The sequence below is a fragment of the Chamaea fasciata genome, unplaced genomic scaffold (genome assembly GCF_029207755.1).
Source record: "Chamaea fasciata isolate MVZ Bird 193981 ecotype frontalis unplaced genomic scaffold, bChaFas1.0.hap1 SCAF_8, whole genome shotgun sequence".
NCBI lineage: Eukaryota > Metazoa > Chordata > Aves > Passeriformes > Sylviidae > Chamaea > Chamaea fasciata.
In genome coordinates, this window is record NW_027094093.1 from 21,585,253 (window position 1) to 21,611,340 (window position 26,088).

Here is a 26,088-nt window from a genome sequence, read left to right on the forward strand (position 1 = left end):
CAAAGAGCTTTTGTTAATCTCAGAATAATGGCAGTTAATGGAGATGCAGGGGAAAAATTTCCAAGTACCGAGTACGATCTGTGAAAGTGCTACGTCAAACTTTTATGTCTTCATCATCTGTGACCAACAGACAGTTAACTTACTGGAGAAATAACTGTGACATTGTTTTGTGATTCATCTAATCCACTTTTTCCCAGGGGGCTGAGACAGTCACTACTGTGTCACTTCAGCCTTGGCACACACCCAGGTTTGCAATCTTGGTTCTTCATTCCATGCTGTAGGGTGGAGCTCTGCAGTAAACCTACCCAATGTACTAAAACCTCAACGAAAAAAGGAGGTGTTACACTTGGAGGGTGTGATGGTCAACTCCTTTACAGACGTGATCTCTGCAGGGTTAGGTGTACTCTTAGAATAAGCTTCCGCTGTCACGGAAATAGGTTGGAAATATAGTTGGGGTGTCTGTTCAATCTTAAATAACCAAGTTTTTTGATGATATAGTTGTTTACAGTCAGACACCAGCCCTGCTGTTCTGCCTGAGAGGGAGCGTTCTTTTTTTTTTTGCTAACTGCTGGTAGAAGATTGATATTGTCCAAGTATATCCCTTACATCTGTCTTCCAAACCCAAATATTCTCAGCCTTTCTCTTCCACCCTGTCAAATTCTAGTTTGACAAATTAGCTAGTTCTAAAAGCCAAAACAAAATCAGGCCTTGTTGAAGTTAGTCCTAGAGCTGGAAATGTCTCCATAGGGGATGCAGTGCCTGGGTGCCTGGGGTGTCTCCATAGGGGATGCAGTGCCTGGGTGCCTGGGGGATGCCTGATGGGGAGCCTCTGTCCACGTCACCTGTGACGTCGCGGTGGCAGGCAGAGCTAACTGACTCTTGGATGATTCAAAATAGCAGCAATAAACGAATAGGATGTGAATGTATTGATACAGTTTATAGGATTTAAAAAGAAAAAAGGAAGTTATGTTCGGAAAATAATTCAAAGCCAATTTTCATGGGGAATATTAAAGCACCAAGCAAGCCCAATGTAAACTGAATGACAGGTCACTGACTTTGGTTGCTGGAAGTGTATGTGTCACGTCTTTTGTCTGAATTTAGAAAAATGTGAATTTTATCCTTGCAGTGGAGCACTGTACCCCTTAAACATAGGACAAGACCAGCAAAGGATTTTTTTTTCACTCCTGAACAAATGAAAGCATGAGAAAAACCACCTTGATTTTAAAATTCAGGCTCCAAATCTCTCTTTAAATCATTTTGAATAGACACTAAGTTATAAATCATCTAAGCAATTACATGAACACAGAAGGAGTGGGGCCTAGCGTCAGCTTCAGCCCCAGATGTTTCTTGACTACAATAATGGCCCAGCCCAGATATTTACAGCTTAATTTCTGGTCATGTGCACTAGTCCATAAATGGTTCCTTTTCCATTTTCAGTTCAACAACTGAACAACTTATAGTAGAGCATGGTTCAAATTTGCATCATGCAAAATAGATAGAGACAGTTTACCTTTGGAAACTTTCAAGTCCATTTCCAGTATTTAAAATGTAAGGTAACTTTTGAACAGAGAATGATAGATTGGCACCCTTTCAAATGTTGTGTTCTTCTTTTTTTTTTTTGTCTATGGTTGTATATAAAGTCTAGCTTTATCAATTCTCGTTTTCTTAAATTTTTTTTTGTTTAGCTTTGCTGCAGTTCTGAGCAGAGACATTTTTCCCCTACTTTCAATGTTATGCCGTCTAGCATGACTTGCATTGAAAGTCAGTGCATCTAACCTTGCTGCTCTCTCCTTTCCTGTCCTGCATACTGCTCCTCCCAAACAGCCCAATGCTTGAAACTAAACAAATTGAAAATAATGATTGCTAACCATCTGCTGTGCTGAAATTCCACGTACAGCAGTTAACTCCATTTTGCAAAACAACTTCAATCTAGTGAATTACAGTGCAGTTCTTGGTGGCAGCAGATAGCAACAAGCAGTTTCGAGTTCCTCTAGACAAAGCAGTTAATGTAGGGAGCATTATGCAGAGTCATTTGGTGGTATTGGCATGGTGGGGGGATACTTGTGCCATCAGACAGTTCAGTGTAATGCATTTGAAACTAAAGAGAGTCTGACCACGGCCTAATTGTTTCATCTGATTAAAAAAGAAGCTGGTCCATAAAACTGTGCTGACAGGCGATCTTGCAAATCTGTGTCCTTTAGTTTGGTTTTCTGTTTCTGCTGCTGAGCACAATATGATGAGGAATGTGTTTGGCTTTCAGTCATTTTCACATGACTTTTGTAGTATCCAGTGAAAACCTCAACCAAAAATTAGGTTGTGTAGCTAATCGAAGAAGAAAAATAATTAACCATAGGTTTTCTATTGGAGAAACTTTTATTGATGCAGAACTGTAACAAGAAGCACTCTAAAAAGCAATGGACTGCCAATCAGCAGATATTCAAATAATGACAGACTATGGTGTGATATTAAAATAACCACCATTATTATCTGTGTTTTTAACTCAATTTTAATTATTTGAGTTTAGGTTTTGATTGTGTGTAAAGAAAGTTGCTTAAAATGGGCAGTATATTGAGTTCAAAGGACCCATTCAGTTCATAAATTCTCTGGTATCTACTGGATTTTTCATCAGGGAGACTTCCAATAAAAATGATCTATTTTAGAAATAATATTGTTTAGTAGGTTGAAATGTGGTGTAATAAAATTAGACCTTCAGTCTTCTAAAGTTACTACTTAGATGGCACCCTTGGGATGGTAAAATGGCTGTATAAGCAGATGAATCAGACAGTTTCACTGATGGATACATTTGTCAGTCTCTGTTACAGATATAATATATTCTTATATCTGTAATCCTGACACTGTTACATCCAAATGAAATCAACATGAGGTTGTCATCTTTAAGCAAATATGTTAAGTGTTGTCTTTTGTGCTTTGGATTTGAAAGAAAGGGGCCCAAGGGAGCCAGCATCATGCAAATGGAACAAATCCCATTTCTTCTGAGCTGTGCTGTTTCCCCCTTCATGGCAGCTGGCTGTGTTATCTTTGTGTGTTTCTCTGAGTGCTGACAATTCTTTCAGTGATCTAAGTTAGGGCACATTAGAAAGTGGAAGCAGCTGTCTGTCGTTATACTGAGAGACGTGTTTGCTCTACTGCAAAGATGAAGGACCATGAATCCTTGACACACTCTCTCCCCCCTCCCCCTTTACTTTCCAACATGATCAACATTCAGACGCACAGATTGTCTGCTTGGACAGTTTTTTGTTCTGACTGACAGCATCTGGCATAGACAAATTTAAAAATACATAGCATGCCATGCTTGGAATTGGAACATCCCTTCTTTATTAATCTTCTCATTTAAACCATTCATTTACATTTCAAGAAAGGTTACAGCTTGATGTGGTTGAAACATTTATTTTAAATGAATAACCTCCTAATGAAATACCTTGAATGAGCACCAAACAGTCAGTGTTTATTAAAAATTACACCTGATTAGTATGGCCTTGGAACTGTAGTGAAGATGTAAGATTTCCCCATTGTCTCAATCCATAACTAAAAAAAAAAAGAAAAAAATGTTTAGCATGTATAAGTGTAATCTTTTATTTCTTTTTTTTAACCACAGAGCCAAATGAGAGTAGTGTTTTCACTTGCAACCCTCCATCATTTTCAAGAGTACTGTGTTATAAAGGAGTAGCCTCTAAAACGCTGGTTCTCTAATTAAATCTGATTTTGCTGGAACAATGCATTTAAAGGAAATGCCTAAATAGAGCATTGTTTTGTTTTATTCTGCTAAGGCATTTATGATTTCAAAGACAAGATGCTTTATGATTTGATGTAATCTGAAATCCTATAAATATTTTTTTCTACTGGGAAGTATTCACATATTTGTATACTGTAGTTTACTAGTAAAATAGAACTGAAATGGTGGACCACCCACTGAAATGTTTATGCACATGCACATATGCACACGTACATTTTGTGCACTCTCATCTTCTTGATCCAGGTTAGCAGTGCAGACATGCTTGTCTAGCATTTATGTAAAAATAATATGAAAATTGACTATACCACTCAGAATATGGACTTGAGTCCATGAAGGGAGGGGGAAAAAACCTCTTCTTGTGCTAGTCATTTTAGATGCTTTATTGGATTGCAGCTTTAACTATTCGTTGTACATTAAAAAAAAAAAATCTTCCAGAAGGAGTTGTGGGGGGTGGGGGGGAAAACCAGTATTATAATAAAATAGAGGACTGTTCAAGTGCTTGCCAGTAAATATGTAAAACAAGTATCCTGGCTTATTTGGAAAGGAAAGAGAAGCTGTAGCAGACAGGCTCAATTAACAATTGTAAGCAGGAGAGGACTTGTTCGTCGGTAAATGTAGGAGAGGTCATTTGCTTTAGGATAAAATCTGACAAATTTCAGTTTTAGACATAAAGGCTGGAATAAATATGACAAAAGATTTTCAGTTGCACATCAAGCATTTTGTATTTGCAATGGCCATTTACATTTTTTCTCAGTGAATAGATTTCTTTTTTATTAATGTTTTTCTGAATAACATGTTCTTAAATTAATTGACTGTGAAACAAGCATTTTGGGACAATAGGAATTTTAATACAAGCTACAAATATTTTTTAAAAATTCTTTTACTAATGCCTAATCTATTTTTCTTTTTCTGAAGGAAGTACTAAGATGATAAGTTTTCAGCACAGCTTTTACTATGCTAGTTATGTGTAGTCTGAGAAGTGAAATCAAATTTTATTTTAAATGAAATCACAGGTTTTCCCCCACAAACTGTTCTATTTATGTGATAAACTTCTATTTTTCTTTCTTTATTTTTTTTAATGACTAGTTATAAAGGCTTGTACAGATATGCATCTGTAAGCAAACTGGGAATAGGTTAGAGAACAGAATTCCCTGGTGTAAAAAGCAAGGTTTAGCAGTAATGCTTTTAATCTGGACTTGTAGAGGATTCGGGAGCATCCATAGATCTGCTTCAGTAATTACCATACCCCAAGTGGCACTGGAAGAGACATTTGCCTAAAAACTTGATGTCTTCATTACACTGTTTACATTTTAATTAGAAACATGAAAATTAGTGATTCATATGGACAACTATAGTTTAAGTGGGTTTGCTCACCATCCAATAAATCAGAGGGGAAGAAAAGGAGGGGGGTGGGAGAAAAAAAGGCAACCCCACAACCTGCATCTGCAAGCAGCAAACCCTCTCAAACCTTACAGTTGTAATAAACAGTTTACTAGGAATCATTCATGGGAATATGTTCGTGTTGGTATTAAAAGCTGGTTAAAATGTGGTTTGTATTTTATCAGAGAGGAAATTTCTATGTAAATCAGTGACTTATTTTAAAGGTAATGGTAATTGCACTCGGTGTTACATGTATGTGATTGGCGTGTGTGTAGGATACACGTTTGTTGCTTCTGTGTGTACATAAATACGTACATTGTAGCTATATTAAGGAGAAGAATTGGTGTAGGAATATTTTGGCAGAGCTGAGCACTACGTGTGGCTTCAGAGCAGCCAGTTTAGCCTGTTTCAGTATGTCTCCATAAATACATGTAAACATTAGTATAGCTGCACACAGAGATGCATATATAGAAATACGCACGTGTGCACGCACAGAGGCAAGTAAGGAGATGTGGATAATTTCCCCCTGAATTTTGCATGTACCTGTCAGCACCACTGGCCTAAAACCATTCTGTCCAGGAGTGATGGAGGGAGGCAGCGATGCCTGTCAGTGTCCCTGCCTGAGTCAGCAGCATGTCCACCGCCTGTGCCGGGCGACAGTCACTCATGCAGCCCTGCCCTCCCCGGGGGCCGCCGGCCTCCTCCGCACCGAGGAGAATGACCCCTCTGTCTGGCACGTTCAAGATCCCGAATCGCACCGCATCCGTGTGCGAGTTCAAATCCCTACTCCTGAAGGCAGAGCTGGGATTCCAGCTAATGACTCAGAGATACAGAGGGTCAATGCACTGGTGATCTGGAGTACTGAGCCATTGCACCAGCTTAGTTGTACTTTTTTTTTTTTTCCCCCCCCCTCCTTCCATAACTTACTGTCTTACTTGCCACATTTCCACCCCCATTCCCTTACAATAAAAGTGATGACATGCAAAATTGTGTTTCTTCTTTTAAGGATACTTAGTGGGTCGTATTTCTTCAGATTTCAGTTTGATCCGCTCGATTTTTAAAAAAATGTTTTGCTTGGGGGGACATGGGAGAATTGTTTTCTACGCTCTTAACTTTGTGTTACGTTAGTTCCATATAGGCTGTTTTGGACAATTTGCAAATAATACATGGATAGTCAATTTTTTTGAATGGGATAACAAGCCTCGGTAGCAATAAGTAAAAACTTGATGGTTTAATATTAATGTTTTTTTTTTCTTTAACCAAAAATAAGGAAGTTTCCTTCTCTGTTGCTTTTTTATTGGATTTCTTTTTGTTGGAATCCTTAAGATTCTTAAGATAAGCTTCTCCTCTAACTGTCACTCTGCATTCTTTTATTTTCTTTATATATATATATAAATTTATATCTATATGTTTATATTTTTTCCCGTGTACCTCAGATTTTGGGACATGATATGATATACCTCAGAATAAGCATTTTATGAAGAGATTTTGCATTTACCAGTATGAGTCACATTTTTGTTCCTTCATCATTCAAGTGGTGTTTTTGAACCCCAGAATAAGTAATTCCAGGTATGCCTTGTGGCTATTTTAATGCTTTAAGCAAGCATTTCACATGCCAAAAATACACAATAGTGTCTCTCTTTTTGCATTTGTTTTACTGTTAAAATAACGTTTCTGTTTATGTCAAACAGTTTCATTTGATGCAAAGATTTGTTTTCCTTTTTCTTAATTTTTTATCAGATGTTTTTAGCATTGTCTCTAATTCCTGATAATTTGGGAGCACTGCAATGAAGTAACTTGGGTGCACACTTTGTAGTGCGATTTACTTAGTGACAGTGCTATGTCTTCATTTGTTCTGTTTTTTTTGTTTTTTTTTTGTTTTTTTTTTTTTTAAACACATCTCTTTGGGTCTAGGCATGTTATAAATGTGACTGAACAGAACTGTTAACATCTGCAGAGACAGAAACATGCTGCCTGCTTGTACGTACTGCAAAATTCTAATAGTTTTGTGCTATCTGTTAAATTCAGCGTGCTTTTTGCATTGTGGCACGGAACAGTTGTGCTGTGAGGGAAGCTGGCTGCCTGCCAGCCATCGACTATGAAATCCCGGGTACCTGAGAGCTTATCAGTTCTTTTGATTTGTAAAAGAAAAAGTGATGAAAATGTTGGTAAACTGCCATGAAGGTTTAAGGCTGCTGGAATAAGGAGCCGTGTAATCAGATTGGAAAATGGAGCTTGAGATTCTCTGCATGTGAAGCAGTCGCCTGTGGACCTACCGAGATGCTGTGCAAGTGCCCGAGTTGACCACTTTGTTAGCAAATCAGCTTGTTTGCTGCAGCAGCAGGGTAGAATAGGCTAGTCCTTGTGATGGTATGTAACACAGGTAATATCTCTTGCTTTGCACAATGTAATCAGCTTGCAATTAGCTCACTCTACATTAACCTTCTTGATATTTTTCCCTTTCGTAAGACTGTGCACTTCAAACAATTAACTATAGAAAGTAATCCTTCAAGCAAATCAAAGCAATCCTTTAATTTTATCACCCTGCTGAAAAAGTATCAGGTGGTCAACTGGTCTTCATCAGCTGCTGGAAATTCTCAGGCTCACTGTAGCGTGGAGAGGTTCTTTAACCCATTCACATTTAGAAAAATGTCAAGATTTTATATTTCTCACATAATATAATGCTGCATCGTGAAACTGCAATTGGAATTGTTTTAATGAAAAGCCTTGGGAGAGCCCTTTCATATACAGACAGCTTTTACGCTTCTGTTTGTTTAGGTATTTCCATACACTACCTCTCAGAAAGCTTTGATGACACAGCCACTTGTACTGATAATTCCACTGCTTCACCTCCAGTGAACTTGATTCACTAAGGTTGAAGAGAACAAGGCTATCGTTGCTGATCTTCTGCGTTGCTTTTTAATCCTCTGAAATAAAAGCCAGATAATGGTAAAATTTGTGTGGTAGGCTTCCTTTTTGGTAAGAGAATGAAAGTTTTAATGCCATTTGTGGAAAATTGAGGTTCCTAGCTAAAAAAAATAAAACTTAAATTAAGGGAGCTGAATATTACATGCCTTGTTGCTATTTGAATTACTTACCCAGCTGAAAGTTCCTTTGTGTCTTTGGTAGTTTTGGATTTTATTACAGGCTAGAATTTTCCACAGTCATCCTGTAAAATATGTGATTATTGATACCCTCGTAATATTGTATAATAGCAATATGCCTGGTATTTCACGTAAAAGTTTGCTTCTATTTAAATAATTGTTTGACATGCCTTGCTTATTTCTAAACTTAAATCACTCAACAGTTATGCTCATATGAATAAGAGCAGTGAAATTACTGACAAACATGTTACGAATAATAGTGCTGTGAATGAGCCTTATTCATACCACATTCATTATATGAAAATAAATATTGTTGGTAATTTAAGGCGGTAGTAATAAATAATGATCTGAAATTTCTGTCCAGATATTTTGTTTAGAAGATGTTGGAAATGGTCAGCAGCTGCTTTGCCAACCCCTACAAAAAGTCATTTAATTGAATTCCAGTAGATCAGAGCAATAAACTGAATTTATAATATGTGATCTGCTTTTACCAATGATATCTGTGAAAGCAGTATTGACTGACTGTTTTAGAGTCATCTTTTATCTCTCTTTGTAGAATGTGAGCATGTTTTGAAAATACAAAGCCAGATCCTACTAATCATATTGCATTTATCATATTTAATGTTGGCTTTAGCTCAGTTCTAATATGTATAAAAATTCTGGAATTTATGTGCACATCTGTTTTTTGTGTGTCCTGTTTAAAAAAAAAATAACCTGCATACATCATATGCTGCAAAGATCTACTTTATATTCTTTTAGAGGACAAACTCCATTAGATATGCACTTACTGTACATTGGATTGTAAATCTTACAATTTAATGGTAATTCAGTGCGCAGTTATTGCTTCTGTGGCCTTTTTTCTTTCTTTTTTGTCCCATCTCACTTGTGAAATAGGGTTACCCTTTACAAGTGTCACATCCGTAGATTCATCTTTTGTACTCCATAGTTGTTCCTAGTGCATCATTCTAAGTGAAAAGAAAAATAGGAAGCCAAAGCTCCACGAAGAGCATTGGGGGAGGGAGGTCTATACATAGAAATACAGCATATAGCAGCAGAAAGACCAAGGCAGTTTAGCATCAATCTAACAGATTAAAATTTTGCTGTAAAGGTACATTTTCTTTAACCTCATTCTCATTCGTTTTCTCCTACCACTGTAGTTGGCGTTTGAATTCCCAGGAAGCAGAAACGGTGTCTTAATGATACGAGCCTTTTTGCCTCGCTTACACTGCTAATACTCTTATCCCTTTTCTGATATGAAATACTTTTTGCAGAAACAATATACACATTTGTAAAGAAATTATAAAAGGATTCTCCTTTTGAAGATAATGAGTTCTCTTCAGGAACTGCAGGTTACGCGAAACACAAATGAGCTCTAAGTGGAGGGATTTAAAGTCCTGCTACAGCATTTAATTTCTTGAGGAAAGGAGTTCAGTTCAAGGTTAGCCTGTTATTGTGGCACTGGCAACTACTTCTCTCATTCCTGTTCTTCTGCCAGCAGTACTGCACAAAAGGCAGTCATTTTTATTTAATACGTAGGGAGGTATTAATCACTGCAGTGTTTTGTCGCAAAAATTTGTCTTATCAAATTCATTGTTTCACCACTCATGACAATAATAGGTGTTTAATTACTCAATAAGAGCAGTTTATAGATTCCATTTTTCCTGTTTGCTGGACAAATGGTATTGATTTTGTACTTTGATGCAACATGAAACTGTATTAAACACAATTAGAATTCTAAAGCTGGTAATGTGTATCAGTTATGGTAACTGAGCTCCTTGCTAAAGAAGCTGCATCTCCCAAATTTTCACTACATTTAAATTCCCAGGAGGAGAAAAGATCTTTAAGGACATTCCTTTTATTGCATGAGCTCTTGATGTCTTTTCTCTTGTTTTTCACTAGCATTTATGCTTGCTACAAACTTTACATATTCAAGACAAATGGTTTATGTAATATTTTTTCAATTAATAGTCCCTTTATAGTGGTAATAAGTTGTACAGTTTCCAGCCTACTCAACAATTTTACCATCGTCTTATCCTACCTTCATGCCATACTTATGAACAAGATACCTTTTGTGAAAAATAAAAATTATGTACCCCAAGCTTGAGTTTGGAGAGTAAAAATTTATGAGTCTTGGAAGACTTTTGCTATTTTTCCTAGAGCTCTCGGTTTTCTTGAAAAGGTGGTTATTAAGCCACATATGGGTTTTTCTTTTACTTTCTTTATTTTACTTTTAGTGATGGTTATTATATTGTCATTCAGGACATGTTTTTGATGTATCGATACCTGCATAAGCTTTAGTCTTTGGGTAGAATTTCAGTGGATTTACAAAGGTTGCATTGCTAAAATGATTGTTTATTGCTTCCTTTGTGGTCAGTACATTTTTAATTACAATTCTTTTCTACTACTGGTGCTTGTGTAGCAATTTTCAGTTGGGAGTGTTTAAGGTTTTCATATTTTGTTTGCTTTTGTTTCCAAAGAGTCAGAATTAAACTGCATGAATTGAAGGTGAGCATACTCAAGTATCTATATCTGAATCAAGAAAAGAAGAATGATTCCTGTCAATGTGCATTCCATTTTACAAACTTGCTTAAGTAACCAAATCTTATGATATTTGTTGTTTGTTGGCTTCAGGCTGCTAGGTAAATAAATTAGGTAACTTTCTTAGTGAACAATTCCTAGCTTTTCATTTTTAATTTTATTTCTAGGTTCTGCTTGTAGCCTGTATTTTACCTCATTTTGCTTAGGTTGAATATTTCTTAAAATACAGACAGAATTTGTGAAAAATGTACCATGACTGCAAAATGTTTTTGAAGAAAGCATGTTATGGATAGTAATAGCTGTGCTAAATTTTTCCTGCATCTAAACACTTTCAAAGTACAGGTTAAGTAGACAAAGAAAATGCATTTAATTGAAATACTCATTGAGTTGCATATGAAGGTGTAGTGTGTGCTTGTTGGGGAGCATGGTTAGTATCAAGAAACATCCATTGTTTAATCACCAGTTTTTAAAGGAAGGCATATTTTTGTTCCCTTTTTTGGGGATCTGTTCATATTGCAGTTTCACAAAAGGTGTGTTAAGGTAATTCATGATTGTGTTATAATTGTTTCACATCATTTATGGAATATTCCCTGAACTCTGAAAAGCCCCAGTTCGTTATTTAGGCTTAGCTTAAGAGCTTCGGAAGGACTACTCATGCTTAAACTTAAGGATATGCTTAAGTGCTTTGCTGAGTCAAACTTTATACTGGGTGGACCTTCTTGTTTCTCCTTTCAGACACATGATTTATTTCCTATGTGTTCTGAATAACTTGGTTACCAATGACTTATTCCATTGTTTGTGTTTTAGGCAGTGAATTAGGTATTCTTTGCTTTATGAAAATCAATACAAATTTCAATTACACAAACAACAGGTGAGACATTAAAATTAAAAGGGTGTAGGATGTACATTTTAATATGTGGTGATGTCTCAGCTATTCAGATGTTATGGGAAAATTGAATAAATCTAAGTGAATAATTGAATATATTGTTCTTATTTATTTGGATTACTGTAGCACTTAGAGGTCTCAACCAAGATGGTGACCTTGTTGTGCTGGTATTGTAAAAACATGTAGTGAGAGACTGTTCTGCGTCAGAGGGGTTACATTCTAAATAGCTGAGACGCACAAAGGTTAATAGGGACACAAAGAGGCGCTGAAATGTGAAGAGACTTGCCCAAGGTCATATAGCAGGTCAGTAGCAGAGCCGTGAGTTAAGCCTACATCTCTGGACTCCTATGCACTAGATTGCTTCTCCAATGATTAAACTATCTGCCTTTAATAGCTATTGAGGGAAGTAATTGTCTTTGATTTAGCAGGGATGTTGGACAGTGATATTTGTCTGCATTTCTACTTGGTTTTTGCATGTCATAGAAAATCTGGAGATATAATTCAATAATTCAGGAAAGAACCTTAAAAACATGGTTCTAATTTTGCCTCACTTATTGCAAATTTTGCAGATACTTCTGGAGAGGTGGATGCTGTTTCATAGAGTGCTAGCTACAACTGCTGGTGTTTGTTGCCGACTTACACACCTATTTTTGCTTTATGTAAAATCAGATGTAGGGCCAGCCACTTTGATTGGCTCTCAGGGAATAAAGTTTTAATTACTTTGGCCAAGCTGTCCTGGAGCCTGTATCCTCCTTATGACAGTTCACTTCAGAAGCTACACTGCTTCATTTCAGTAACTTTATTACCATTTGGCTCAGAGATTGCTATTTCGCCTTGGCCACAGATTTCATCAGTTGCCCGGTTCACCTTTGTCCACACTATACTTGTGAAATGACCTGCTCCTTTAGTGCTTGTCAATAGTAAATTGCTGCATCCTTAGTGTCCAGGCTGAAGCACAGTAAAGAGCACAACTCTTTATTAAATTACTGGATTTTACACTAAATTTTTTTGAATTAAACCTGAATGGGAAAAGTCTTAATTACCATTTAATACCAAGTAATTAAAGCACTGGCCAGGGTCAACTATATAAAGCGCATCAGTTTGAACTGCCACCTGATTAATAGGCTTGGTGATATAAAAAGTTCAGCACAAAAGCATGCTCTGCCAGGGTCACTGCTTTAACAGCTGTAGTAAGTGCAGTTTTTGCTGTAATTTGGGTCTAACAATTGGATCAAAATAATAATTCATGAGTTGTTCATGGTTGGCTTCTCCAGTGTGACGTCAGGTGAATTATTTGGGTTTGACATCAGTTAAATTGATTTTGTAGGATATATTGATGAGCAAATGGATTTGGCTCAGATCTTTCCTTAATTTCATTTACGTTCTTCAAAATGAACAATCAGGTAGAGTTTTTTTTCCAGACTTGTCTTCCAGATCAGAGTTAAGTTCAGGGAAGGTAGTAATGTGTATCAGTTTTGTGTCTGTATTTTCATCTGTTTGTATACAATTATTGATTTATTGTAGCTCAGGTGCTGTCTGCACTTTGGCTTGTGTTTGCCTGGGAGTATGTGTTTGGAAGTGTGTCCACAGAGTAATACTGAATAGCTGGCTTAATAGCTGTATTTTTATATCCCTGTACATACATCTATATCTATATATATACAACACTTATATACCTCCCAGTATTGTATTCTGTTATAAAAGCTTTTCCTTTGCCATGCTTAGCCCCAGAGGCTGTGGTCTGCAGGATCATTCGAAAGTTGTGCTGTGTTCACATTTAGTATGGTGCTGGTTTGTTTTGTTTTTTAAACTCTTAACAGTTTATTGATGGGGCCTGAACAAACTGCTGCACCTTCAGAGGACTCAATTAGCTTTTGCCAAGCTCAGTATGTGTGCAGCAGGCAGTCCATGCATTAGCAATTGCAGGATGGGAGCCATAATGATTTTCACCTACTGACTGCTCTGTGAGCGTTAATTTTGACAACAGCCTACAAAGTTGGTAAGCATGGTTATCCCCACTTTATTACTGAGCCCACCAGAAGAAGGATTAAAGCCTTGATCACACTGGTAAGTGTGCGTGTGCTTAGCTCTAAAACAGGAGGCAGACCTTTGTGTTTAATTGGAAGAGCCTTTTTCAGCAAAGTTTAGGCAATATGTTTTGAAATAATTTCCTAAGTGAGCAGAAGATTTCCATGTCAAAGTCGTTTTGGGTCTGGGATACTTGGTTCTAGCTTAGTTGTTCATACTTCAGCACACAACTTTGAAATGAACTTCTTATTTTTATTAAGTACTACAATGATTACTTAAGATACAATAGCAAAATTCTTAGCTCTCATACTTCCAGTGAAGGTTGCTGATGTGCTTTTGTTGTGAATTCACTTCAGTTTTGATGCTAGTGTGGATGAGGTGTTTCACTTTGCTTTTTTGTTACGGTTTTTGAATGCAAATTTTGTATTGAACTGTTTTCTGTATAGTTTTAACGCATCAGGTTCTTAGCTGAGATTCAGGTCTCCGTATTGGGAGAGCATGGGTGAAGAGAATGCGGTTAAATTCAACAGAGGTGAAGTCAGGAGAAACAGTTCTCTTGCCTTTCTTCTCTCTCTTTTTTTTTTTTTTTTTTTTTTTTTTTTTTTTTTTTTTTTTTTCCCTTTGGAAACCATGGCTGTGGCAGCTCACCCAGCCATGAAAGGGGCCAATGTGCTCTTCCTCCCGCCTGGCTGGAGGTGAATTCCCCACTGCTCTAAGCAAGCCAAAATTTCCTTGGGGGCAGCGTTTGGGCTCCCTCACAGCGTCCTGCTCCTGTGCTGTCTTGGGCACAGACTGCTGGCTCTGGGAGCTACATTCAGGTTTTGCAGGGAGCTGGGGTTGATTTCATTCCATCCTCTGTCCTGAGCTGCAGGAATTGGTTTGCATCCAGCTCTACAAATGGAGCACTGCATGGGCATCTCAGGACCATATTGCACATGGTGCCGTATGGGGCTGGCACAGTTGCTGCTGAGCTCCTTTTCCTTTCTCTCCGGATGCTCATAAAGCTCTCCTTTAATTTGTCAGTTGTGGAGAGCACATTTTAAGTAATAAACGGGAAATCCAACTTCCTTTCTGGTGTTTTTTTTGTTTGTTTGTTTGTTTGTTTTGTTTTGGTTTGGTTTTTTTTAGAGTTTGCTCATGATCTGTTGCTGTTGTTAAGGATAAATGCCCCTGCTAAATGGGAATAAAAACACTGATGTATGTTCATGGGCTCAGAGATAGCGTTCAAAGCAGTTGCAGGTTTTTTTGTTAACCATATGCCTTTCAGTTATACTCTTGAACCAGGACCGGCACAGCAATAAATTGAAACTTCACCATTCACAGTATTTCAGTTCTGATAGATAGACACAGGAAGCCTAGCTATTTTTTAATATTCCTACTGTGATGAAGTAAGTTTAGCTGAATGATTCTGGAGAGATGAACAATTTTGGCGTACTGAGCAAGGAAAAGGGAACTGGTGATACTAAGTGATTCACTGATTAAACTATAGAAATTATGCCTCAGGCTGTACTGTAGTTGGACTTTCCTATAAGACTCTGTTCTTTCCATAATATAGCTGATACACACAAAGCAATATAAAAATGTCAGTCATTCAAATTCAGGCATTTGTACACACTTTTCCAGAAGTCTTGCCCTATTTTTCAAGTGCTAAAATAGAGGCTGAGGAAAGTTGCTTGAGTAGTTCTGTGATCTAGCAGACAGTGATTCTTGTGGTAGTCAGATGAGATTACATGGTGATCTTGTAAAAGGGTTACATTTTGAAAAGGTAGAGGGAAAACCAGAAAGGATTTATTAGTGTATTTGAAATTGTTTTCTGTTCAGACAGTAGAAGATTGGTGACACAGCAGCAGCTTTCTTTTTTACACTGAATCTAGATTTCTGAAGCATGTTCATATTCTCTGGTAGAATCTGTTGGAAATCTGTCCACAGAAGTCCAGATCATTATGGCTGAAAAACTTAGACCGGAAAAACGAGTGTCATGATAAGAAGAACCCATTGTTTTCCAAGTCTCTTGTTCCAAGACTTAGTTTGACAAGTTCAAAACAGCCCTCCTGTTAATACATGACAAGAATCTGAAAAATTTGAGCTCAGGTTCTCTGTCTTCAACTACACTGGTTCTTTACTCTCAGATATTTAAAAGCTAGCCACTGGTTTAAAATTGTTCATAGTGAGCACTTCATAGGAATATATGTGTGAGAATACTTTGTAGAGAGTATCCCAGCTGGATGCAAACAGAACTAAATGAACAGCAGCAGCAGTGTGGGGTTTGGTTTTTTATGTTCTGGAATGCTCTCCCATGGACAGACCAACTACATGACATTTCAGTCTGCTCTGAGAAGGTGAAGATCAGTAACTGGGAGAAAAAAAAAAAAGATAATTATGATAAAGGTTGACAACCAATCTAAATAAATATTTGAAAGCTCTTTAACAGTTGCGTCCTGTTGAATTTTTCAATGTAGAAAACTATTCCATGCAAAGTAAGGTGTTGAATGCTGACATGTTTCCATTGAGTGACATGAGTCCCTCTCAATTCTGGTACCTGCTTGACACAGTTTAATGAAAGAAGAAGAAAGAGTTGGCTGAACAAAACACAGAATTGTTTAGTTCTATTAAGAAATGTCACCATTTATCTAAGTAAAACTATTAAGCCATAACCTGCATCTTTTCTTTCATCTTGGTGTATGTCAAGGGTAGAAGTTCAAACCAATCCTTTTCATGTGTATAATCATGGAGTGCAATTAATTACAATTTAGTTCTTTTAAAAAGAGTCCATTAAGAAATCGTACCAGATGAACAACCACTAAAGTAGAAAATCCAATGCATTAAGAAGTGGATATCCTTTAAATAGCATTTACTAACACTTAGAAGAACATTAAGAGTAACTTATGTGTTGTGGCAGTACTCACGGAAATGAAATTTAGAGGAAAAATGTAACATAACTATACCAAGCTGGTATCCTTCTCTTTAAGAGAGAACATTGACTGTCACTGTGGAGCAAGGAAGGCGATTGCATGATCTTATGACAAAATGGCTGGTGTTTAATAGTGGTTTACAATAATGGACCACACATTACTGCAATGTAGTTGTTGGTGTGGAAAAATATTTTGCCTTCTATCAGAAGAACGCAAAATAATAGGGGGACCCCAAACTAATTTATTGTCCTGGAGAAAGATAAACTGGGTCAAAATAAGTTATCTGAGTTCTTGCATAGCGCTGCAGCTGCCACAAAGCAGCTCTAGTAGGCTGCTCACTAAAGCGTTGGGCAGTTGAGGTCCATTGGCCGTTGCAGGTACCTAAACATCAAGCACAGGTCTGGAGGAGAGCTCAGTGAGGTAGGAAGATCTGTCTGAAAAAAAAAATGTATGTTTGTTAGCATGGCTGTAACAAGAGCCATGCAAGCCTGGACTGAAGACTTGCCTGTCTGTCTCTTGGCATAGGTCTGTAGTAGATGGCAGTGTGAAATGCCCCAAGTGTGGAGCTCTGCAGGAGCTGCGGATTTTGAGACAGGAACAGAGTGCACCCACACCACCACAGGCTCTGCAAAACAGGCTGCAATGCTCAGCTGGGTGTTTAGTTTCCTAAGAGATGTAACTGTTGGCAGTGTGTAAAGCCATTGGATGAGAAATAGGAGAGTTTTAACTGATTGCCATAATATCTAGCCATTGAAGCAGTTTTAGGGAGAGTCTTTTTTTAATTCAGTGGACAATTGTTAGCTATTAGCTGGAAATATGCTAATGGATCTAATAGGAATAAAATAAGAAAGTTTGAACCATTACTATGGAATCCTATCACATTTAATAGGCAGTGATAATCCTTCTGTAGTTTTTTTAATCACTGTCAACTTCAAGAGAAGTAATATTTTTCCACTGTCAAATTTCATAGATTGGAAATGTCTTAAAATTGTAATTTCCAATAAATTTATGTAGACTTTTTCATAGGAATGCATATACTGCTATGAGTACTCAATTAGAAAGTTTTTAAAAGGAAAAAATTATTAAAGTAGAGCCTTCCAAGGCACAGTCTTCATGGAATCACTCAATGGAAAGAGTCTTACTTATGATACCGTGAAAAAATGTTCTGCCAGAAGAAAATATTGTATTTAAGATGAAGATAAGAGAATGGTAGACTTTAGGGGGAAAGAAAAAAGTGTGGCGGTTTTTTTGTTTGATTGGAGTTTTTTTTGTAGGGCTCAAAAGTACAACTGTTATGGTGGAAAGAGAGAGAACTGCTATATCCTGGCAATATTTTGTGACCACTAGGAATGGCAGAGGGATTTTGAGGAATGCAGACAAGGGTTTTGCTATGGTTGTCCTTTGCCTGAAAGATCCTGTGGTCCTGCTCAGGAGATGCTTGAGAGGGACAGTCTTTGTGGGACACTGTGGTTGTCTGCATCTTTTGAGGGTCACCTTTGCAGTGTCCTCGCTCTCTTACCTGCTCTGGGGCTTTTCCTGTCTCATGGTGGTGGTTGTGGTTGATGTCGAGAGACGGAGAGGCAGCAAGTGCAGTTGTGTTATGTTTGTAAGAGCTGTACCTCTGCTAAGTCAAACGCTTTTGGAGAGAGAACTAGAACAAATGTATGACTGGAAGAAACCATCACAAGTTTCAGTTGCTTTTGTAGCATTTCAGTTGCTTTTCATTGTTTACAGGATGGCTTTTTAGGAGCAATCTTTGTGTTGCTTATGCAATAAAAGCCTCAGTCAGGAAAACCGTGTTTCAATAGGGTTTAAATAAGTAGATAATGAAGCTTCGACTTTTTGAGAGTGAGATTTCTCCCCCAGATGGAGTGTAGCCATGTTAATAATTCCCTTTCAACATCTCTGATGTAGAGTACTTGGGGATGCATTGGTTGGTTGGAGGGTTTTTTTGGTGTTTTGGGTTTAGTTTTTTGGTTTTTTGTTTTTTAACTTGTTAGGCCAGCTCATGTAATTAGGAAAAAGCAGTTAAGTTTTCAGCACTGCAGATCTTCTATTTGGTCAAGTTACTTGAAATCTCTCTTCTTAAAATGGAAGTTTTTGTGTTGCCTGAAGTCTGGCACTTTGACAGTTATTAGAATGTGAAGTAATAAGTTTATTAATTACTAATGACAAACAAAACATTTTCAGCAGCACTTAAATGCATTGTGGAAACGTCAAAGAATGTTCCCTAATATCATGCTACTGTGACTTACATTTCCAGGTATCATTCAATATTAAGAATTGACTCCAAGTACATCAAAATTAGAAATCACTTTGTGCAACTTTTATGTTTCACTCTTCTTGTAAGTTGGTAATTGGAGTATTTAACCTTACTCTCTCTCACTTTATTAGAAAATGCTATTTTTTTAACAATTAAAAAAATACTAAAGCAGATCAAGCAGTTATTTTGACAAAGAGCTTGAAACATTCTTGCCTAAATTCCACAAATAAAAAAGCCAGCTAAATTATCACCCTGAGCAGATTTGCACCAGGACCTCAGTCAACCTTTATAAAGGATAATTACACTGGCGTTTTAACATGGGGCAAAGGAAATGATAAAATTAGGGCATAAGAGACACTGTTCCTATTTTGAGAACACAGTAGCATAATTGGTAAGAGATTTTTATTGCTGTTTTATTATACAGAGGTTTTTTTTTACTTTCACATGTTTGGATATTTTTTCAGGCTCTTAAGCCCTGTGTTTAGTGGCATGAATCTAAGCAGAGATCTCCCAATGTATTAATAGTCCATTTTTGAAGTTGTGAATGTTCGTGAGCATTTTAACTCTACAGCTTCAGTCACCTCTCTCCTCACTAACTCTTCTTATCTCCTGCCTTATCTTCTTTGCAAAAGCATATTTAAATTAATTTTAAAAATTAATCTAAAAATATTAAAAAAATTAGAAAAATTTCATATAATTTTGTTTATGCTGCTTAAGGTCTCCTATGATTATTTTATAACTCTTCAAAATTATTTTGCTGGGAGTTGTTCCCTGCAAGATACAGGCATAAATTCATAGTTACGTTTTGGTTTATTTTTCGGGATTTGTTTGACAGAATTTCACCCGACACTCTATCCAAACCTGCAAGCTCCACTTAATTTCAGCCCCAAATTACATCATTCAACCCTAGGAGAAGTTTCCTCCATTTCAACAAATCGAGCCCAAGTTTGTGTGACAGTGGATAGATGAGGTGAGCTGATGAGGGTCTGGGAGGCATTGCAATCAGAGTGGCAGCTGAGGCAGCTCTCAGTGAATGGATTTGAAGGACTAAATGTGAGGGCTTAGGAAAGGAGGAATTGCCATAGTGGATTACAGCCAAAGTCCATCATGAAAATATCTCAAGTTTGTCAGTAGCTATCAGAAAACACATTAGAGAAAGGTGTATGGAAATCATGGTAGCAATCAAAAACAAGCTGTGTGAGAAGAATTCTATCAATTAAGTCTAAATCTGCTCCACAATCTGTGCTTCCTAAAGTTTTCTATTGGTAGTCTTAACCCATGAGAGTTTATTGTGGTATAATTGAATTGTACACACATCATCAGACTGGTATGAGTTTTCTTTTCCCATTTTTTCCCCCAGCTGTGGATTAATGCAGTTAGACAATACATTCCCTGTGAACCATGAGTTATCTGTCAGCAGCTACTGAGAATAAGATGAAGAGCAAGGACTATTTTTAGTGTAATCAAACAGCTTAATTGAGTTTGGGATATTTGCTTTGAGTTAGATATCGTGGCAGGAAAAAATTGTAGGGAAAGCTGAACCTGCCTGTACTGAAATTTGCCCTCAATATGGATGCTCTTACAAGGACTGGATAGCTGCAGAGGACTCACTTACATTGCAAAAATATACATGATTCATTTCTATTGGTCTTTTAAGTTTTTAAAATCACATTTGTCCTCTTGCTGCACTGTTTTTGCCAGTGTAAAGATCATAGGTTTTATTTGATTATATTTTGGTAATCTGTTAAATGAGACTGGGTCACCTTGCACCATGCAACATTTCACTTCACTGCTAAAACTTAATACCATCTTTTTATCTTTCACTGAGTGGATGTCAGAGGACACAACATTTATATAAGACAGGCATCTCTAATATTTCATGAATGGCCTTTAAAAAAAAAGCCTCGAAAAACAAACCTAGGAAGTAAAAGTTGACACTAGGCTAGTGAATTTAGTCACCTTTCTCAAATGTTGAATGGTTTTCCATTTATGTGTCTCATCTTTTGCCAGACCTATTCTTTGTCAGGCAAGGCTATTAAAAAGTGCAGGTGGTTTCCTTAGATTTCCTTAGATTTGATATATTGTTTGCCTCATGGCATGGGGGAATTGAGAGATTTCCATGAAAAAGTGGTCAAAAACTGAAGATACTATCCCAAAATAAGACCTGTAGCTTTTTAGTGGGTTAGAGTTCTCTATTAAAAACTGGAAGAGCTGGGATTTGGTGCCTTCTTGTAATTTTTTTTGGTTACTTCACTTTCAGTGCCTTAAAATTAGTCTATACTTTCCAGCTCTACAGAAACGTCAGGTAGGTTAAATCAGGACCTGATAAAGTGTTCTAAAAAAATGCATGCTACTAGTAAATTATGGAGTATTTGCCGCCTTTGTTTTTTGTGTTTTTTTGTCAAATGTATTATTCTAGAATGTGGGATTATATACAGATGTGAATAGCTATGTGTATATTTATACTTTCTAATGTTGTGCATCTACAAATTTATTTAGATGTATCAAAATTTTGAGTTAGGTACAACTTTTGGCAGTATTATCTCTGCATGCCAATTTTTATATATGGTAGAAAACACTTAATGCTTACCTACTAAGACATGCAAGGGTGATGTATTGTTTGCATTCTCTGATACTTAGGGGTAGGAGAACTCTTGTGAAATTCTGAATATAATGTCTAATCCTTAACTGGACTAATTGTGCCATTAGATTAAAGCATTAGAGAGAGGGATAGCTATGGTGGTGTACAGGACTTTAGCAGAAAGAATCATCTTATAGTCTGGATCATGTACTGAGAGGATGCATTCATGCTTCAACTCTAAATACACATGTCCAGAACTTGATTAAGCTACTAGTGAAAATCGGTATCTTAATTTATATGTAGTAATTTGTGAAAACAAGGGTGGAAGAGACCTCTAGGATCATCAGTCCAGTCATCTGTTGCTGCAGATAGCATGCCATATGATTTCTTACCTAAATTTGTTGGGTTCCATAAATTTATGGAGCTCCGTGCTTAGCATTAATTATCTCCACGAAATCGGTATTTTATTTGGCAAAAATCAGTGTTAATGATTTCACTTACATTAGCATAGTAGAAATTTAGCTAGATACAGTGGTTGGGTAAACAGTTTGATGCAGTTAATTAATTCCTAGTTTCCAAAATAACTGTGCAAAGAACTGCCACCATTTTTCCCTCTCCTCACAATTCTGCTGTCTTTTATGTTCAGAACAAATGCAGATTTACCCTCAGTATTGCTTCCCAACGCCCCCCGCCCCGGCTCCCCCCCCGACACCCCCCACACCCTTAGGAATCAGATGGTTTTAACTTGGTTCTTGATTTCTCTATAAAATATTGGCTACGATAGGCGGCTTTCCAGGGAGATTTTTGTGAACTAATAGGTGACCTTTGCCACAACCAAATGTCACTGTTAAATTTCCTCAGCCCTTTAGACTCAATGACTATGGTTTTATTTTTGTTTTGGTCATTAGTGTGGATTCTTTTTAATTTGCATAAGCAAATGTAAAAATCTCTCACATATGACAATATGTAGATTTGTGGCAGTCCTGAGAAGACCTTGGGTCTGTAAACCAGTGGCTTTATTATGTAATGCTGCATAAATGCTGTATTTTCATCTGTGACAGATATAGTCTTGAACCTGTATTTTTCATGTTACTTAACTGTTTCAGAACATCATGTGTGAGAGAACACATCAAAATGGAAATTGCTTCTAGAGAGGCAGCAATAAATATTGGTTGGGTATATTGCATTGTTGGGCTCCATGTGTTTCAGGATGTTCTCAATTCTCTTGCCCTAATCAACACTGTAAATACATGCTGCATTTTCTGGTCATCCATTTGTTGGATTAACAATTTGGACCTTGCAATTTCTACCATATGTTTTGATTCTTTATTGTATATAGTCACGCTTATATAAGCATCCTCTAACAAAATCACTCTGAAACCTTCTGTCTTTTCCAGCCATTCAAAGAAAGGCAAATCATGTAAATTCTGTGCATTATATGTGTAGTTAACTTGTAGGTATTTGAAAATTAGGTAGTTAAATGAGAAAATCTCCCTGTGACACAGCAATTTGCTGTCTTCTCATTTAAATATTGGGAGAGATTGTGTTTTGTTTTTGTGAAAACGTACTTACTGTTTAAAAAAAATAGGGCAAATATATCTGATTCTGACGATTTTGTGCAGGAGGTTTTAGACAAGGTTGTTGGCATATTGCTTTTATTGAATGTTCTGTTAAAGGATTTTGCTTAAGTCACTTCTCCCTTAAAGTCTTTATAAACAAGTAATACATGTCCCACGTTTTATCTACCCTTTATGCTGTTGAGTTAGAACAGAATCATAGTTCCCCACCTTGTCTTTCAAGTGACCATAGTACTGTCATGACCATGAAACTTATTTAGTTTTTGGGTCCTTTATTGTGTCAGTGATAGCACTGTGTTTCATGTGGAGCCTGAGTACTCTTATGAATGACTTTCCAGCACCAGACATAGTATATCCCAATTTTCTATTGTATACTTTCCTCTGTGGATCAATATAGATTTTAATTAACATCCTAACAAAACTATAGTTACGCTCAAAGGTCACTCTCCCTGTGTCTCTTGCTGGGAACTTGGTCTTCAGCAAGTTCCTATCACACCAGACACTGTCAAGAACAGCTATAACTGAAATAGCTTTTCATTTGTCCTGAGGCAAAGGCACTTTTTTTCCTTTCTTTTTTCAGTAGATATGCACAGAAGTTTGCTAACTGGGGGGATGGAGCTGCAAATCTACTATAAATATCAAAGGTGACTTGATAGAGATCCTTGGAAGAAATTTCCACCATACTTGGAATGCAGTGACACTGTTTCATTCAACTGCTTTTCCACATTGCATTACATTAATAATCGCCTTGCAGGTTTCTTGGCAGATGAAGAGAAAGGGAAAGTTGGAGGATGATTTTGAATGAATGAGGATGAAGATGAACTGTTAGCCTTAAAGCTTGTGTGAGGTAGTCGGAACACGAAGAGCTGTGAAGTAGGTCAGTACTTTTGTCTTCTTTTTACATCAGTTGTTCTGCTGAACTGCTTTTACAAATGTTTAGCTTGTATTCACACATAGCACTGGTATTTCTGTGTCTCCTCCTTGACTGTACACTATATGAGATTATTTTCAGCTATTTTATCCCTTCTGTCATGTAGCTTTTGAAATCTCTGGTGCTAATAAGCATCTGATAGATCTCACCAGGAGTCTTGGCTTTATCTTTAGTTTTCCCTCATTCTAACAATTCTGCCTACAGTACATACTGTTCACAGGGTAGATCTGCATATTGCTGTTCAGCTGCCAGGCTCTTGAGTAATAAACCCTGCATTTCAATTCTGAATGAGTGTAAATTATAATATTAGGAGTGTTGCTCCTCTGACAGAAGGCAGAGTCCAATGCCACATCCTTGACTATGGATGAAGAGTGCACAACAGTCTGGAAAATGAGTTTATCACTGATCAGTTACTTTCGAAAATTACACCTTATCTGACTGTTCCTTCTTCAAGTGGAAGAGCTTTTGTAGAACTGGTTCTTTGGTTTAGAAACTTGGGTATTTGGTCCACAATGACATTTCTTTCCAAGGTTCTGTAACAGTTCTGCTAAATAAACAAGTTAGCATTCAACACAATTTCAAGTTATAAACAACCAACCTAATAATGAATTCTATTACTTAATCCAGTTAGAGTTTGAGATGTTTTGTGCTGTTACTTAGACTTGAGAAGTTGAATCCAGTATTAAGCAAAGCCAGAAAGCCCATTTTCTTTAACTGTGTTCTGATGTTCAGTTGCCTAAATATTGCATCATTGTTATTTGCTCTAGGTCTCATTAAGCTAAGAGGTAAATTTGATGCCTCTTATCTTTGTCCTTTCTGAAACTGAAATAGGGTGCCCTGTTCCTCCCATGTTACAGTACCCAGCAATTCCAGGATTTTCACTTGCATTCTTTAAGGTTTGCAGCTAATGTTTCCCACTATGAAGACACAGAGAGCATTATATACCGTGGCAATGGGAAGGAACCCCCCATTAAATAAATTATAATATTAACCTCCCATTAAATAAATTGTATTATTAATAATGTTTTTAATTATTGTTCTCTAATAATTTTGTTCTATATGTGTTTTCTGGTAGCACTTTAAAGATTGCTACCAGTTACCTGCATTGGTTAAAGAAAGTGATACTGCTGTGTTATAACATGGATTGGAATCTAACTAGGTGCCCTTTTCAGTATCTGCATTATTGTTGTCATTAAATCCATTACTCTTGAGAATAAACATTTTAAATTTCTTGATTATTTGAAGTTATACTTTTGTTTAATAAATTGTCCTTTATTGGATATTACTGTCAGCTGTGCTGTATCTAGTAAAAATACTGCATATACACCATCACAAGCTTAGATGTCATTTTGTTAGGAGATGCTGCCTCAGCAGACTGAGAATATTAATCTAAAAGAAGTGTATTTTTTTTTCCAAGCAGCATAAACAAATCTATCCTACTTGGAGCTGCAGTATCAGTATTTTATACTGCCTGTGTTGACTTATTCATTGTAGTTTTTGGCATATGGGATGACACTGAAAATTCCAATTCTGGCCTTTCATTTTAGGCCTGTTCAAGGTATTTCCAACCCTTATCTGAGATATTTTTTCAGCCTCTGAATAGTTTTCACATATAATGAATGTGAAATACCCATTGTTGCACTGAACATTGACTCCTTGGTGACGTGGGGAATAGGCATTCCTCTAAGTTTGTTTCATTCTGAACAAAAGCTTTAGCAATTAAATTTTGTTGAGCATTCTAGAAAGTGTCTACAACTGCTGAAGCTTTTTGAGCTTTGATCTTAGCTTGCAGATCTTCCACTTCTGGAAGAGAAAAAAAGAAAATATCTACCTGGAAAGGAAGAAAAGTTGCTGAGCATTTTTAGCAAAAGACAGAGACGACTTAAGACCCATTTTAGTCAGTTCTGGGTTCCTTTCAATACTAAAAAGTTCTGAAGTCTTACTCAGTAGGTACATTTTAGCTTTATTACTTTTATGTTTAGATAAAACCATTGTGTGGTCATTATTCCAGAAATATTATCACTCACACCCCCCATAGAAAATATAGAGTTTCTGATGCAAATACCTGCAAAAAGATATAACACTGATTGCATTGTCAAAGATTTTCATTAGAAACAGTTTGCTCGGCTGTAAA

The 26,088-nt window shown here is 36.9% G+C and overlaps 1 protein-coding gene across 2 annotated transcripts in view; it reads left to right on the forward strand.

Annotated features, from left to right (window-relative positions):
- Window positions 1–26,088, forward strand: part of FIGN (fidgetin, microtubule severing factor) — a 104,994-nt gene that overhangs the window by 15,061 nt on the left and 63,845 nt on the right. Inside the window, exon 2 of one of the 2 annotated variants that reach the window (XM_066190045.1) lies at window positions 23,778–23,900. The exons of the other annotated variant lie outside the window; for it this stretch is intronic. The gene's annotated coding sequence lies outside the window, so the exon portion shown is untranslated. The remainder of the gene's footprint in view (window positions 1–23,777; window positions 23,901–26,088) is intronic. 2 annotated transcript variants of the gene reach the window in all.